Source organism: Heptranchias perlo, chromosome 20 (assembly GCF_035084215.1).
Source record: "Heptranchias perlo isolate sHepPer1 chromosome 20, sHepPer1.hap1, whole genome shotgun sequence".
NCBI lineage: Eukaryota > Metazoa > Chordata > Chondrichthyes > Hexanchiformes > Hexanchidae > Heptranchias > Heptranchias perlo.
This window is the reverse complement of record NC_090344.1, coordinates 22,402,177-22,420,082: the sequence shown is the minus strand read 5'-3', so window position 1 is coordinate 22,420,082 and position 17,906 is coordinate 22,402,177. Positions and strand designations below refer to the sequence as shown.

At 44.8% G+C, this 17,906-nt stretch overlaps 3 non-coding genes across 3 annotated transcripts; 2 read left to right on the top strand and 1 right to left on the bottom strand.

The window, feature by feature from the left end:
• Positions 1-2,246: 2,246 nt before the first annotated feature.
• On the bottom strand, positions 2,247-2,320 carry trnat-cgu (transfer RNA threonine (anticodon CGU)). The gene has a single exon. It is a non-coding gene; the product is annotated as a tRNA-Thr (tRNA).
• A 6,845-nt stretch (positions 2,321-9,165) lies between these two features.
• Positions 9,166-9,251, top strand: trnak-uuu (transfer RNA lysine (anticodon UUU)). Its single transcript is given in 2 exon segments — positions 9,166-9,202; positions 9,216-9,251. It is a non-coding gene; the product is annotated as a tRNA-Lys (tRNA).
• A 7,542-nt stretch (positions 9,252-16,793) lies between these two features.
• On the top strand, positions 16,794-16,875 carry trnas-gcu (transfer RNA serine (anticodon GCU)). The gene has a single exon. It is a non-coding gene; the product is annotated as a tRNA-Ser (tRNA).
• Positions 16,876-17,906: the final 1,031 nt, after the last annotated feature.

The following is a 17,906-nucleotide window of genomic DNA, read 5'->3' as shown; positions in this document are numbered from 1 at the left end:
ACGTAGTGCTCATCACTGAGACCTGAAGACAAACTGGGCATGACTGAGATAAATATTTCAAGTTATAAGCCGTTTGGAAAGGATAGGGACATTGGAAAAGGCGGTGGAGTAGCGATATTGATGAGGGATACTATTACTGCATTGGAAAGAAGAGATATCAGTAAAGGTGAGCACACAGTAGAAAGGCTTTGCGTAGAAATGAGTAACAGAATAGAATACAAGACTTTGGTGGGAGTTGTTTATAGACTTCCGGATAGCAGTGAAAAAGTAACAGGATACACAAAAGCGGACAGGTTGTTAGGGGTCTGGAACTCACTGTCTGAGAGGGTGGTCGAGGCAGAAAACCTCAACTCATTTAAAAAGTACTTGGATGTGCATTTGAAGTGCCGAAACCTACAGGTCTATGGACCAACTGTTGGAAAGTGGGATTAAGTTGAATAGCTCTTTTTCGGCCGGCACAGACACGATAGGCCGAATGGCTTTCTTCTGTTCTGTAACTTTCTATGATTCCATGATTCCGTGTGTGGGAAGGGATTCGCTCAGTCATCACACGTGCTGAGACACTAGGGAGTTCAAAGGTGACTGCAGGAGTTGGATTCTGCTGTTAATCCCATCCAGAACTGAACCATTTTCATTCTGACATTTCGGGTTTGTTTCTTCTGATGTTAATAACCCCTATAACTGGGCTGGAGTTTAATTTTCTGGATATCTGTTGAATAAATCAGCTTTGTTTTAAACATCTTGTTCTAGATTTTGGTTTTTCCCACGTGAGTGTTTAGCATCACCTGACTGGAGCTCAGAAAGGACAATCTGGGGGCAGGATCGTCCGGTGGGAACAGAACTTCAACCTGGACACCGTCCTTCAGGGCCACACTGAGAGGGGCAAACGGCACTTTGGTCTTTCTCATCTCTCTTCACTGATAGCAAAGTGGCCGTGCGGCATCCAGTCTAAAAATGACTGTGGTAATTATTCTCTGAAGATTTAACCTCTTTGTCTGACAGTCCTGAGTCGACCATTTAAGGCAGGCGTTAACTCATTTAAAATAAACCCGCTTAAAAGAAATGGGTTATGAATTGTGATTTCCGTGAAGCCAATGTTCCATTCCTTTATATGATTGATGTGCCTGCTCTCCGACCGCAGGGTAAGTGGTGGATTATCAGCCCTGCTCAGCCGGCAATGATCACGGTACATTTTCTTGCAGACAAAACACACATTGAAACCCTGGAGCTTTGAGGCGATGAATCCTTAGGGAAAATAAAATTAGGGCTTGAACCATCAAACTTTCGCGTTAAACGATAGCACCACGAGACAGGTGAAGAATTTACCGACTGAACCAATAATTCACTCAGCTAATCTTTGAGGTTGCAGTGACCAATATAACATTTGTCTACTGTCAGTCCAAAATGAATGATTGAAGCTTGCAGGAGTGAAAATCCAACGAGCCGGTCTTCACTCTTAAATCAGCAACTATGAAGTTAAGAGAAACGTGCCGGATAAATACTCGATTTCAGCGCGGTGACACTGGGCCAGAGTAAAGCTCAGTTAATATGATCGCTGAGTGGCGAGAGGGTGGATTTGGAACTCCTGAGCGACTGTACTGCGCATTTTCCAGTTCTACTTGGAGCACCAATCCCTTCAATTCATCACTTACAGGGACAATTCGATTCTCGGTTTCATTTCCCTGACGCTTGGTGAAATTTTAAAATTGGAAGCGACCAATATCAAAGCGAACCTCGTCACCGACATGCTCACAGATACAAAGCGGACACACTCTGCTTCAGTGAGATGAAAGCCCAGAGCGGTTTCAAGGTCGAATGCAATTATAAGCAAAGCTCGTTCAATGAAAGTGCAGGCCATTGAGGTGCCTTTAAAGTCCTGATTGTTTGAACTGAACTTCTTCCGAAGGTGCTTGAGATTCAGGTGGAGTGATTTGGGGACTTCTTTCCCCTCTTTGCAAAAGTTTGAACCGCAGGTCAAGATCAAAATTCTGGGGTGAAATTCAGCCTTCTCCGTGCTATGACTCTCGAATTGAGAATTATCCCCCGACCTCAACCAGCCCAGAGACAAGAACGTGTCCTTCCATTGACGTGTTCCGGTCACATTCCATGAGAGTTCGATCTGAAAAATGAAGGGGCATTTTTGAAGCGACATTCTGATCAGTTCTGTGTTGGCTCTCTGAGCAAGGACAAACACCACACTGCATGTTTTCGCTTGTCAGATTCACTGAACATTATAAACTCCATAAAGGCGCCGCTGGGAATTGAACCCAGGATCTGCTGTTTACGAGACAGGCGCTTTAACCAACTAAGCCACGGAGCTAATTCCTGGTATTGGTTTTCACCTCCTCTCATTAATATCTATCAACCACACGTCACGTTCTGTTGGGGGTTCAGACTGTTCCATCGTTGTCTGTTTCGCTTGCCCGTTTCCCTGTGAATCCCGATACTGACGACGTTTCAGGCTTTGTTTATCTTTGTGTGTCCATCAGTGCGTTGATGCACGGATGGATATGTTTGCTTGTGTTTGTTTGTTACATTAAATAAATTAGAGGATCAGACAATTCTCGCTCTGACACTGAACAACTAATGAACCAAATTTCACAGCGAAGTGTTGTTTATCGTGGTGCTGAAATTTAAAAAATCTTAAGAGGTGCAAAAAGGGAAAACGAGAATAACTTGAGAAGGAAAATACGGACACTCTCACGGTATTTACAGTATACAAAGGGAAAGAAGGGTGACTTGGAGTAATGTGGGCCCATGAAAGACGGTTGGGGGCGATATTGTAATTGAAAATCAGGAAATGGCAGACTTGCTAAATACTCATAGAAAAGGATGAGGATAATATCCCAGAGACACGAGGAAAACTGAAAATAAATCAAGGGGATTCAGTGTAAGTAAATTTTTTTTTTTATTATTCGTTCACGGGATGTGGGCGTCGCTGGCAAGGCCGGCATTTATTGCCCATCCCTAATTGCCCTTGAGAAGGTGGTGGTGAGCCGCCTTCTTGAACCGCTGCAGTCCGTGTGGTGACGGTTCTCCCACAGTGCTGTTAGGAAGGGAGTTCCAGGATTTTGACCCAGCGACAATGAAGGAACGGCGATATATTTCCAAGTCGGGATGGTGTGTGACTTGGAGGGGAACGTGCAGGTGGTGTTGTTCCCATGCGCCTGCTGCCCTTGTCCTTCTAGGTGGTAGAGGTCGCGGGTTTGGGAGGTGCTGTCGAACAAGCCTTGGCGAGTCGCTGCAGTGCATCCTGTGGATGGTGCACACTGCAGCCACAGTGCGCCGGTGGTGAAGGGAGTGAATGTTTAGGGTGGTGGATGGGGTGCCAATCAAGCGGCCTTCTTTATCTTGGATGGTGTCGAGCTTCTTGAGTGTTGTTGGAGCTGCACTCATCCAGGCAAGTGGAGAGTATTCCATCACACTCCTGACTTGTGCCTTGCAGATGGTGGAAAGGCTTTGGGGAGTCAGGAGGTGAGTCACTCGCCGCAGAATACCCAGCCTCTGACCTGCTCTCGTAGCCACAGTATTTATATGGCTGGTCCAGTTAAGTTTCTGGTCAATGGTGACCCCCAGGATGTTGATGGTGGGGGATTCGGCGATGGTAATGCCGTTGAATGTCAAGGGGAGGTGGTTAGACTCTCTCTTTTTCGAGATGGTCATTGCCTGGCACTTATCTGGCGCGAATGTTACTTGCCACTTATCAGCCCAAGCCTGGATGTTGTCCAGGTCTTTCTGCATGCGGGCTCGGACTGCTTCATTATCTGAGGGTTTGCAAATGGAACTGAACACTGTGCAGTCATCAGCGAACATCCCCATTTCTGACGTTATGATGGAGGGAAGGTCATTGATGAAGCAGCTGAAGATGGTTGGTCCAAGGACACTGCCCTGAGGAACTCCTGCAGCAAAGCCCTGGGGCTGAGATGCTTGGCCTCCAACAACCACTACCATCTTCCTTTGTGCTAGGTATGACTCCAGCCACTGGAGAGTTTTCCCCCTGATTCCCATTGACTTCAATTTTACTAGGGCTCCTTGGTGCCACACTCGGTCAAATGCTGCCTTGATGTCAAGGGCAGTCACTCTCACCTCACCTCTGGAATTCAGCTCTTTTGTCCATGTTTGGACCAAGGCTGTGATGAGGTCTGGAGCCGAGTGGTCCTGGCGGAACCCAAACTGAGCATCGGTGAGCAGGTTATTGGTGAGTAAGTGCCGCTTGATAGCACTGTCGACGACACCTTCCATCACTTTGCTGATGATTGAGAGTAGACTGATGGGGCGGTAATTGGCCGGATTGGATTTGTCCTGCTTTTTGTGGACAGGACATACCTGGGCAATTTTCCACATTGTCGAGTGGATGCCAGTGTTGTAGCTGTACTGGAACAGCTTGGCTAGAGGCGCAGCTAGTTCTGGAGCACAAATCTTCAGCACTACAGCTGGGATGTTGTCGGGGCCCATAGCCTTTGCTGTATCCAGTGCACTCAGCCGTTTCTTGATATCACGTGGAGTGAATCGAATTGGCCGAAGACTGGCTTCCGTGATGGTGGGGATATGGGAAGGAGGCTGAGATGGATTATCCACTCGGCACTTCTGGCTGAAGATGGTTGCAAACGCTTCAGCCTTGTCTTTTGCACTCACGTTCTGGACTCCGCCATCATTGAGAATGGGGATGTTTGCAGAGCCTCCTCCTCCCGTTAGTTGTTTAATTGTCCACCACCATTCACGACTGGATGTGGCAGGACTGCAGAGCTTTGATCTGATCCGTTGGTTGTGGAATCGCTTAGCTCTGTCTATAGCATGTTTCTTCCGCTGTTTAGCATGCATGTAGTCCTGAGTAGTAGCTTCACCAGGTTGGCACCTCATTTTTAGGTACGCCTGGTGCTGCTCCTGGCATGCGCTTCTACACTCCTCATTGAACCAGGGTTGATCCCCTGGCTTGTTGGTAATGGTAGAGTGAGGAATATGGCGGGCCATGAGGTTACAGATTGTGCTGGAATACAATTCTGCTGCTGCTGATGGCCCACAGCACCTCATGGATGCCCAGTTTTGAGCTGCTAGATCTGTTCTGAATCTATCCCATTTAGCACGGTGGTAGTGCCACACAACATGTTGGATGGTGTCCTCAGTGCGAAGACGGGATTTCATCTCCACGAGGACTGTGCGGTGGTCACTCCTACCAATACTGTCATGGACAGATGCATTTGCGACAGGTAGATTGGTGAGGACGAGGTCAAGTAAGTTATTCCCTCGTGTTGGTTCGCTCACCACCTGCCGCAGGCCCAGTCTGGCAGCTATGTCCTTCAGGACTCGGCCAGCTCGGTCAGTAGTGGTGCTACCGAGCCACTCTTGGTGATGGACATTGAAGTCCCCCACCCAGAGTACATTTTGTGCCCTTGCTACCCTCAGTGCTTCCTCCAAGTGTTGTTCAACATGGAAGAGGACTGATTCATCAGCTGAGGGAGGGCGGTAGGTGGTAATCAGCAGGAGGTTTCCTTGCCCATGTTTGACTTGATGCCATGAGATTTCATGGGGTCCAGAGTCAATATTGAGGACTCCCAGGGCCACTCCCTCCTGACTGTATATCACTGTACCGCCACCTCTGGTGGGTCTGTCCTGCCGGTGGGACAGGACATACCCAGGGATGGTGATGGAAGAGTCTGGGACGTTGGCTGAAAGATATGATTCTGTGAGTATGGCTATGTCAGGCTGTTGCTTGACAAGTCTATGGGACAGCTCTCCCAATTTTGGCAATGGAGAAAATAATTAGACTAAAGATAAACAAATCTCCACGACCTGATGGTTACCATCCCAGGGGATTAAAAGGAATCGGTGAGGAAATTGTACATGCTTTGGTCATGATCGTTCAAAACTCTCTTGAATCAGGAATTGTTCCATGGATTGAAAAATTGACAACGTCACTCCATTATTTAGGAAGGGGAGGAGAGATAAAGTAGAAAATTACAGACCTATTATTCTGGCGTCTGTTGTGGGGAAGTTACCAGTATCTGTTATTAGGGAAAGAATGCCTGAGCACTTGGATACACATGAATTGATCAGAGAGAGCCAGCATGGATTTGTTAAGGCGAAGTCAAGTCCAACGAAACTAGTTGAACTTTTTGAAGATATAATAACGCGGTAGATAATGGAGTGTCTATGGGTGTTATATGTGTATTGACTTCCAGAGGCATTCGATAAGGTGCCAGATAAGAGACTGTGAACACAAATGGGAGCACATGGAAATTAAAACAACCCATTGACATGGGGAGGGAGTTGGTTGGGAGATAGGAGACAGAGAGTAGGGATAATGCATTTGCGCTCAAATTGACAGGATGTGATTAGTGGTGTCCCCCAGGGATCTGTACCGGGGCATCAGCTTTTTACTATATGGATAAATGACGTAGATGAATGAATGAGTGCCGTCTATCCAAGTTTGTCGACGACACCAAGTTAGGTGGCACAGTGAGTAGTGCAGGTCGGAGCATAAAGTTATAAGAGAAATTGATAGATTAAGTGAGTTGGTAAAACTGTGGCAGATGGAGCTTACATAGAATTACATAGAATGTACATCACAGAAACGGACAATTCGGCCCAACTAGACTATGCCGGTGTTTATGCTGCAGATGAACCTCCTCCAACCCCTCTTCATCTAATCTTATCAGCAAACCCTTATATTCCTTTCTCCTCCATGTGTTCATCTCGCTTCCCCGTAAACGCATCCATGCTATTCGTCTTAACTACTTCTTGAGGTAGCGAGTTGCACATTCTAACGAGTCTCTGGGTAAATATGGTTCTCTTGAATGCCATATTGGATTAATTAGTGACTTTTTTTTTATGGCCCCAAGTTTTGGAATCCTCACCACCAAAAGTGCAAACACCTGATCTACATCTGACCTATCAAACCCTGGCATAATCTTGAAGTGCTGCATCAGGTCACCCCTCAGCCTTCTCTTTCCTATGGAAAAGAGCCCCAGTCTGTTCAATCTTTCAATATGGGGAAGTATGAACTTTGGACGGAAGCAAGATAGGTTGGAATATTTTCTAACTGGTGAGAAGCTAGGAACTGTGGAGGAGGAAAGATGTTTAAGTGTCCAAGTGCAGAAATCACTAAAGGTCAGTGGGCATTTACAAAAAATAACCCAAAATGCAAATAGAATGTTGGCCTTTATCTTAAGGGAGCTGGAATTCAAAGGGGTGTAAGTTATTTTACAGTTATATAAACTCTGCTGAGACCACATTTCGAGTACTGCATTCAGTTCTGAGCACCACACCTCAGGGAGGATATATTGGCCTTGGAGGGGGTGCAGCGCAGATTCACCAGAACGATACCGGGGCTAAAATAGTTGTTATGTCGGACAGGTTGCACAGACAAGGTTTGTATTTCCTTGTGTATAGAAGATTAAGTGATGATGTAATCGAGTTGTTGAAGGTGATTAAATGAGCCAATTATGTGTGTGCGAGCTGTGAAACAGCTTGAAATCCCAATCCTCTCCACCACTGGGGACTGAGTCTTCCAACAGACAGGGATTTTCACTCGTGCAAGTTTCATCCACATTTTCTGCTCTTCATTTCTCCGACTTGCTTGTTGCGCCTTTCCCTTCAATTCAGGACTTACAGGAAAAACTCGATTCTGCGGTCACATGGTGAGATTTCAACTAATTGAAATCGACTCTTATCAACCCCAATATCGTCACCTGAACGTTTGACGAATGCAAAGCGGCTTCTATCGCGGTTTTGTTGCACAATTCGTTCAAAGACACTGTCGGTAATTGGAGGGTCTTTCAAGTCATCACACGAACATAACAGTTCGCACTGCCGTTTTCTGAAAGACGCTTCAGATTCATGGGGAATGATTTCGGTCTGGCGGTTAAATCCGTTCCCTCTTCACAAATCAGCCTTTGAACCCGGGACTTTTAGTAATAACCGACACCAAACTGGTTTGTCCTGTATTTTACATTACTTTCTAAATATTTCAGATAATCAGAGCACTTGAGCTGTCACAACTGTGACTTTGACTTTTCTCCCTCTCCTCTAGACCTCCCCGGAAACTCCCACTAACCACAATCTTCTGTCACACTTCTCCATCAGAAAGTTCCGAGCCTCGGTTTTTAAATGAAATAACGCCCATCTCTTCAATCAACGACAGCCCAGAGAGAGTTTCTTAGTTTCAGCTCCCACTTTCCCCAAATCCACAAAATAGCATCAAAATAATTGTCCTTAAGTTAATAATAATAATATAATTCAAAGTTCTTATCTTCTGGGGTTTTGTTTCAGATGCCACGGCTTTTAACGGTCACTGCGGATGTTCAACGAATCGCCTCTTGGTTGGAGGCTTCTGTGTGGGAAAGATCACGAAGCGATAAGTGAGAGACCGAGGATGAAGCTGTTTGATGGGAGCACTGGTGACACAGACCGTGCGCGGCTGCGGTGGCGCATTGGGTCAGCGCGCGTTATTTCGACAATAATTATACGCTCGATTAATGCTGGAGTTGTGAGCTCCAGCGCCGTCGAAGGTAGTTGAAACTTCTCAACATTTTGACTGGAGTTCAAGGTACAACCGGTTCCATAACGCATCGACTTCTTCATGTCCCCATGTGGGCACTGAGGCTCCTCTGGCCGACCGTCTTGCAATAGCAGGTGAGAGTTTATTTGTTAAAAGGAGGGAGAGGGGGCAATTGGCGAAACTGAAATGGTAAAGCGGCCGGCACGACATCTTGAAATCGAAAGAACCAAAAACACAATTCTTCTTTCCATGAAGCAGGTTTTCATCGGTTTGAAGTGTCGTGTCTGGAAAATTCGGGAAGTAAGTCTGCTGCCTGGTGTCACGGTGTAACGGGTGAAATTATTCAGCTTTCAATTGTTGATCGGCTGAAAGGTCGAGAGGCCTTTTCCAGCTCCCGTGTGGAACAAGTTTAGCTTTTGAGCCAATGGGTAAAGTGTTGTTTTTAATTGCTGCTAACGAATGACAAGACATTTTGTACAAACAAGAAGAATTGCAAAATCACGAGTTCGCTGTCCATGTTTCTTTCATCATGTTCAACAGAAACAAGGATTCTCCTCAACACGTTGCTGAAAATTGTTTCAAAGGGACACTCTCCCGAATTCGACATCGACAGGGATAATTCAGAGTCCGACCATGAATCTGTATGATGGAAGCTAATCCAACAGCGAGCCTGGATAGCTCAGTCGGTAGAGCATCAGACTTTTAAGAACGGGTAGTGATCTGAGGGTCCAGGGTTCAAGTCCCTGTTCAGGCGAAAACTTTTAAAATAGCTGGCAAGTTCTGCTTTTCCAGCGGAGCAAAATCAGCGAAAGGAGCAAGAGTTGACCATCCAGTCCCTCGAGCCTGCTTCGCCAATTTGATAAGGTCATCGCTGATTTTCGACCTCAACTCCACTTTCCTGACCTGTCCCCATATCCTTTGAGTTCCTTCGTGTCCAGCATTCTATCTATCTCAGTTTTGAATCTATTCAATGGCTCAGCATCCACAGCCCTCTGGGGTCGAGAATTCCAATAGTTCACAACCTTCTCAGTGAAGAAATTATTCCTCATCTCTGTACTGAATGGCCGGCCCCTTATCTTGAGATTATCATCATTAGCTCTAGACTCTCCAGCAAGGGGAAACAGCATGCCAGCATCTACCCTGTCAAGCCCTCTAAGAATTTTATATGTTTCAATGAGATCACCTGATTATTGAAAACTGCAGAGAATATAGGCCCATTCTACTCAATCTCTCCTCACAAGACAACCCTCTCATCCCAGGAATCAATCGAGTGAACCTTTGTTGCATCCACTCTAAGGCAAGTGTATCGTTCCGCAGGTAAGGAGATCAAAACTGTACACAGTACTCCAGATGTGGTCTTACCAAACCCTATATAATTACAGCAAGGCTTCCTTATCTTTGTACTCCAACCACCTCGCAATAAAGGGCAACATACCATTAGCTTTTCTAATTGCTTGCTGCATCTGCATGTTAACTTTCTGTGATCCGTGTGCAAGAGCACACAAATCCCTCTGAATACCAACATTTCGCAGTCTCTCACCTTTGAAAAGATATTCTGCTTTTCAATTCTTCCTACCAAAGTAAATAACCTCACATTTCCCCACGTTATAATTCATCTGCCAACTTCTCGCCCACTCACTTAACCTGTCTGTATCACTTTGCATCCTCTTTGCGTCCTCCTCACAGCTTACTTTCCCACCTAGTTTTGTATCGTCAGCAAACTTGGATACATTATACTCGGTCCCCTCATCTAAGTCATTAATATCGATTGTAAATATCTGAGGCCCAAGCACTGATATTCACGGCACCCCACTAGTTACAACCTGCCAACCCGAAAATGACCTGTTTATTCCGACTTTCTATTTTATGTACATCAACAAATCCTCAATCCATGTTGATATAATACCCACTATCCCATGAGCCCTAATCTTGTCTAACAAACTTTTGTGTGGCACCTTATCGATTACCTTTTGAAAATCCAAATATTCTATATCCACTGGTTCTCCCCTATCTACCCTGCTATCTACACCCTCATAACCTCTAACAGAGTTGTCAAACACGATTTCCCTTTCACAAAACCGTGTTGCATGTGCCTAATCATGTTATGATTATCTAAGTGTCCTGTTATCAAGTCCCCAGTAATAGATTCTAACATTTTCCCTCCTACTATTGTCAGGCTAAATGGCTTGTCGTTCCCTGTTTCCTCTCTCCCTCCTTTCTTGAATAGCGGGGTTACTTTTGGTACCTTCCAATCATGGGGACCTTTCTAGAATCATGGGAACTCTGGAAGATAAAACCAATGCATCCACTATCTCTGCAGCCACCTCTTTTAAAACCCTGGATGTTGGCCACCAGGGCCAATGAATTTGTCAGCTTTTAGTCCCATTAATTCCTCCATTACTTTTTCATTACTAATCTTAATTGCTTTAGGTTCCTCACTCTCATTAGAACTTTGGTTCCCCAATAGTTCTGGTATGATTTTTGTGTCTTCTACTATGACGACAGATACAAAATACTTGTTTAACGTCTCTGCCATTTCCTTATTCTCCAATATAAATTCTCCTGTCTCTGTCTCCAAGGACCCATGTTTACATACGCTAATCTCTTCCTTTAAACAGTCTTAAGAACATAATAACATAAGAAATAGGAGCAGGAGTAGGCCAATCGGCCCCTCGAGCCTGCTCCGCCATTCAATAAGATCATGGCTGATCTGATCCTAACCTCAAATCGAAATTCATGTCCAATTTCCTGCCCGCTCCCCGTAACCCCTAATTCCCTTGTAGAAGCTCTTACAATTCATGTTTACATTTCCTGCTAGTTTATCCTCTTTCTATATTCTCCCATTTTAGCAATTTCTTGGTCATCCTTTGCTGATTTCCAAAACCCTCTGAATCCTCAGGCTTACTACTCTTTTTGGGAAAAATATAAGCCTCTTTTACCCGAATTCTATCATTAATTTCTCTACTTTTCCGGTGGTGTTTTTAATCCTCAAGCGAATGTAATTTTGTTGAGAAATTATGAATTATTTCATTAAATGTTCGCCATTGATTATCTACCATCATATTTTTAATCTAATTTCACAAACCGTCTCAGCCAACTCACCCCTCATAACTACGTTATTGGTTTTGTTCAGATTTAAGACCCCAGTTTCGGACTGAACGACATCATTCTCAAACTCAATCTGAAATTCTATCATATTATGATCATTCTTCCCCAGAGGATCATTTACTATAAGATTACTAATTAATCCAGTCTCATTGCACAATATTAGATCTAAAATAGCCTGTTCCCTTGTTGGTTCCTCGACATATTGATCTGGAAAACTGTCTCGAATGCATTCCATGAACATCAGTCAGCTTATCTTGAGTTGTTAACATGATGTCAGCACGATGGCACGTATTATGACTGGAAGACAAGGCCAGATCTGCCATGTGAATTAGATGTTTGCTGCAAGCACGGAGAATTAATGAAACCAAGACTTCCCTGCAGAGCAAGGAATTGGAAAGAAAGATGCTGGGCATTGAGAGGCGAAGGATTTTGTCGATTGCAGGATGAATGGACAAAAGGATCTCAACTCCCTGCTTCTTTTCTACACTGATAAATCTCGACAAAAATATCATCTCCGTGCTTCTTACAGATAATGAATGTCTGAATGCTCAAGAGATCACTGATCCAAGCCTATTATCTCCCCTCGCACTCTGCTTCCAATCTTGCACACGTTGCTTAGCTTTGAAATTGTTCATTTTTTCACACTGGGATTCAACTTGAAGAAAACGAAGCTGTGATCAGCTGGTGTTGTTCAGGAAATGGAGTAAAAGAAGATACATAAAAGGCTAATGATAACAGTGACTGTTCGGACACTGTGATCTACTTTTAAAGGTTCTTCAACTTTTAAAGTGTCAGGCAGCAGATCTTTTCCAAATCGTGACAGAAATGGCAAGAAAACTTCATGCAGACTTTGATCATCGGCCCGACTTTGGAACAGGAGGCATTTTACAGAAGACAAGAAAGTGCATTGTGTATCGCTCTTATGGGTTGTAAAATTGAAGAATGATGGGCTGCTGGCTGTTCAGGCAGGAGCGGTGAAATTGCACATGTTGATCAGGAGCGAGCTTTGTGCTCAGTCGGGGGAATTTGGTTGGTACTATTTTGAACAACACCAGGAAAGTCAAGTTCCCTGTTCGGGAATCAAATATGGTGCCGCGGCGGCGAGAGCGCTGAATCCTCAGCACTGGACCACCAGCGAATCTGCTGCAATTTTCATTCAAGCAAGCAGACCAACGTTGCCTTTCCGAATTGTCCCTTTGAAACTCACGTCACTTTCGTCCCAGACAAGTTGCTCGCACAAAATGGAATTTACTGTTAGAACATGAAAGACTTGTTCAGACAACGACAGCTCCAAGTGCGGGTCGGCAGGTACATGAAATGGACAGTGAGGGGAAATATTACCTCAAGCTGCTGGTGAAACTGTTTCCATTTCCAAAACACACGCACCGAATCAGTGCAGCTCCTGGGAAAGGTGCAAGGCAACGCAGGGCTGTCATGTCTCACTTGAAGCAACTGACACACACAAAATTCTGCCATCAACTGCCATCTCCTTCTGTTTCTTTCACTACTTTATCTCCAGCTTCCTCTGCTTCTCCAGATGCCGGTGAAATAGATGTTCAAAGCAAATACTGCGACTTAAAGAGAAAAAAATTCCTTAACTGGAAAGCAGGAGAGGGGAAGAATGATGCTGGGCATTGAGAGACGATGGATTTTGCAGATACCTGGATAAATAGACACAACGACCTCATCCCCCTGCTTCTTCGGATACTGAATATCTTAATGCTCAAGAGATGTTCACACTGCCCCAGGCCCATTTTCTCCAGTCGCATCTCCCACCAATCTTGCCTATGTTGCTTCGCTCTGAAATTGTGCATTTTTTCACACTGCGATTCCATTTGATGAAAACATTGCTGTGATCAGGGTATAATTCACGATTTGAGGTTCAAACCCGGAAGTAGTCCTAATTTGGACCGAGACTTGTGATCTTGACCTGCGGTGAAAATCTTTGCAAAGAGGAAAATGAAGTCCGCAGATCACTCCACCTGAATCTCCCGACCCCGATGAAATATATCCCAGGCTGTTAACAGAAGCAAGGGAGGAAATAACGGAGGCTCTGACCATCATTTTCCAATCCTCTCTGGTTACAGGTGATATGCCGAAGGATTGGAGGACTGCTAAAGTTGTACTGTTGTATAAACAGGGAGAAAAGGATAGATCAAGTAATTACAGGCCGGTCAGGCTGAAGGTATTCTATTAAATCTACTCTGCACTTCCTCCACTGCCGATATACGGAGGAGAGGACTCTTGACTGACAAGCCTCAGCTCTATCAGGAGAGGGAGACTGACCCACGCTCTCTCTTGCTTCTGGGATGTACCACTTTTGAAAAAAGGTGAATTTCTCGATATCTTTAAACGCTCTGTCTCACTGCACATCGTTTAAAGTGTATTGTGGGACGCTGTGAGTGTCTCTGTACCTGTAAACTATCTGACTCACTGCACGGATGTTTAATGTGCACTGTAGGATAGTATGTAAGTATCTCTGTATCTTTAAACTCTCTGTCTCTCTGCACAGGTATTGAAAGTGTATTTTAGGATGGTGTGTGTGTCTTTATGCCTTTAAACTCTCTGTTTCACTGCACAGAATTGGCAATGTATTTTAGGATGGTGTGTGTGTCTTTATGCCTTTAAACTCTCTGTTTCACTGCACAGCATTGACAATGTATTTTAGGATGGTGTGTGTGTCTTTATACATTTAAACTCTCTGTTTCACTGCACAACATTGGCAGTGTATTGTAGGATGGTGTGTGTGTCTTTAAAACTTTAAACTCTCTGTTTCACTGCACAACATTGACAGTGTATTGTCGGATGGTGTGAATGGGATGAGGGTCTGTGGGGCGAAGTGTAGCCGATTGGGAGCAGCGCCCGTTTGCGGGGTGAGTATTGCACGCTTGATTTTCTCGCTCCCTTCTATCTTTCTTTCTCTCTTTCTTTCTTTCACCTCCCTCTCTCCCATTCTTTCTTTCACTCTCTTTTCATTCCTCTTATTTCGTGCTTTTTCTTTCTGCCCCAGCACCTTTGTCTTTATCCTGTTTTTGTTCTCTCACGTGTCTCTGCTGGATGATCCAAAATTCAGACCTGCCGCTTCTTCCATCTTTTCCTTCCTTCTACGATCATTGTCTATTTCATTGAGACTTTCCTGCGGCCTTGCCGAATCTAACATTCACTTTCACATTCTTCCGGCTTTAAGTTTGCTCTCCATCGACCGCTGTTTCTCGGGGGCACATGTCCCGTTCGCATCAATGTTCATTTGTGCCTTGAAACCAATCGATACATTTCGATCTGCTCCAGAGACAAGCTCTAAGAAAGCAGGGCTGGCATTCGGTAGGACAGCGCATACTTTTCCGTGAAATTTCCATGGGGTATCTTGTGACACGGGGGATGTTAACTGAAGAACTGGGTTTTGTTTTCATGGTCGTTGGCGCTTTTCCCCGAACAGTTGATGTGCGGGAGAGACGGGCGGCGCGACATAGCTGCGAAAGACGGCTGAAATGTGCATTTTTGGCAAACTGGGCGGTGCAGGAAAGTCGGAAATGTTCCGCTTGATCTCAATAGGTCTGTGGAAATGTCCGATTGAAAAGGAATGAAGAGAAATGAAAAGAGCGTCAATGGTGAAAAGGTGTCGATTACAGGAGATTGGCCGTGAGCGAAAGGTCCTTTGAAAGCTCGGCGTGGAGGAGATTTAGTTCGGAAACGGCAGACTTTAAGCGCGTGAGGAAAGTGAAGTGCGAGCTGCGTCCTTGGGTCAAATTGGGTGTTTTCAGGAAAACAGCCATTGTGAAATCACAAAAATGAAAACAGAAAATGCTGAGCAGGTCAGGCAGCGCCTGTGGAGAAAGAACCAGAGGAAACGTTTCAGCTCTATGACATTTGTCATCATATCTCAATGGCTTACCATGTGCGTGAATCACTGTGCTGTTTCAGATACTGGTTTCCATCTCTGAATTATGAGGGTTCGAATCTCACTGCTGCCAGAATTTGGAGACCCTTCCATTTTCGCCGCCTCACCAAAAACCCTTCTTTGATAAGAAGTGCTTTTCCGCATTGCTGGTTTACACCTGTTTGCACAATTCAGCTAAGTCTGGATTGCCACCCAACTGTTTCTTGGACGGAGGTGTTGGGACTGTAAGGTGTGATCTCGGCGAAGTATCAATCAATGTGGACAATGGCGCCCTGGTGAACCGAGTACCTCTTATAGTCAGTATAATATAAAAGATATGGACCATAATTATGAATTTCTTCTTTGCATCACATTAGGATTTATTATCAGAGAATGTACATGAGCAGGTCGATTTACGTCACGCTCCGGTCGCTTCGCATCGCGTCCCACAAATAGAATAGAATCATAGAAAGGTCACAGCACGAAAAGAGGCCATTCGGCACATCGAGTCCGTGCCGGCTCTCTGCAAGTGCAATCCAGATAGACCCACTCCCCCACCCTATCCCTGTAGACCTGTATTCTCTTTCGTTTCAAATACTTATCCAGTTCTTTATTGAACACCATGATTGAATCTGCCTCCACCACCCCCTCGGGCGGTGTGTTCCAGATCCGAAACACTCGCTGTGTAGAAAAGTTTTTCCTCATGTCACCTTTGGTTCTTTTGCCAAACACCTTAAATCCATGTTCTCTGGTCCTTGAACCTTCCGCCAATTGGAACAGTTTCTCTCTATCTCCTCTGTCTAGATACTTCATGATTTTGAATACCTCTATCAAATCTCCTCGGAACCGTCTCTTTTCCAAGCAGAACAACCCCAGCTTCTCCAATCTATTCATGAAACTTATACCCCTCATCCCTGGAATCATTACAGTAAATCCCTTCTGTGGGGATTCGTTAGCAACATCGCCGAATCCCCCACCATCAACATACTAGTGGTCATCATTAACCAGAAATTTAACTGGACCAGCTAGATAAATATTGTGGCGACAAGAGCAGGCCAGAGGCTGGATATTCTGCGCCAAGTGACTCACCTTCTAATTCCCAAAAGCCGTTCAACCATTTACAAGGCGCAAGTTGAGTGAGTTGGAATAATCATGTGATGGTCATCGACCTGAAACGTTAACTCTGTTTCTATGTCGAAAGATTCTGCCTGACCTGCTGAGGATAAACACATTTACAGTTTTTATTTCAGATTGGCAACATAGCCAGAATTTTAATTTTGAATAAAGGGGGTTTCGCATATTTCTGCATGCGACGAGGTGGCTGAGAGGTTAAGGCGATGAACTGCTAATCCATTGTGCTCTGCACGCGTGGGTTCGAATCCCATCTTCGTCGTTATTGCGTTTAAGTTTTGTTTCTCCCATTCAGTCCACCCAGAAGGTCTGGTGAAAGTCCCATCCTTCTCGAAACGGCAAACGGAGGGTTTTGAATTGTTTGCTGAAATCAGCAACAGTTCCTTCCAGGAAGGTGTTGAGATTGTGAGATTGTGAGATCGCGAAATATCAGAGTGTACATTGATGTCATTGTAAAATGAGTAAATCTTATGTTCAACGTAAGAGAAACTTACGTCCCATAATGATGATTTATGTCCGGATCATTTCGTGTCTGTGCTGTAAGTCCCGGATCATACTGTGTGCGTTTTTTCCCGATTTTCTTGATACCTTTTTCCTTCTGAACTGAAATGACGATCCTCTCTCGAGAAGAAGGTTCACCGCCTGCTTCGGGCAACTGGTCGGAAAAGTAACAAAAACTGATGAGACCAAGTTCATTCTGCTGGGCTTCCATCCCAATCTCCGCACTCTATCCGCCATTCAGACCCGCCGCCGCCTGGACATTATGAGCTGCGATATTCATATGGGAATGGAGAAGCAGAATATCACGGTTATAATTTTCTTCGTTGCTCAACACTGAATAGCTTCAATTGCAATGATTCAGAAGGTAATCATAGAATCATAGAATCTTACAGCACAGAAGGAGGCCATTCGGCCGTCGTGCCAGTGTCGGCTTTTTCGAAGACCTGTCCAAATTAGACCCACACCCCAGATTCTTCCCAATAATCATGCAAATTAGTCCTCTTCAATTATTTCCAATTGCCTTTTGAATGATTCTATGGAATCGGCTTCCACCACCCTTTCAGGAAGTGCATCCCGGATCTTAACAACCCTCTGTGTGAAAATAATTCTCCTCAATTCCCCTCTAGTTCTTTTGCCAATTTTTTTTAGTCTGTGATCTCTGGTCACCGACCCACTTGCCAGAGAAAACAGTTTCTCCCTACTTGCTCTTTCAAAACCCCTCATTATTTTGAATATCTCTATTAGGTCTCCCGTTAACCATCTCTGTTGTAAGGAGAATAATCCCAGCTTCTC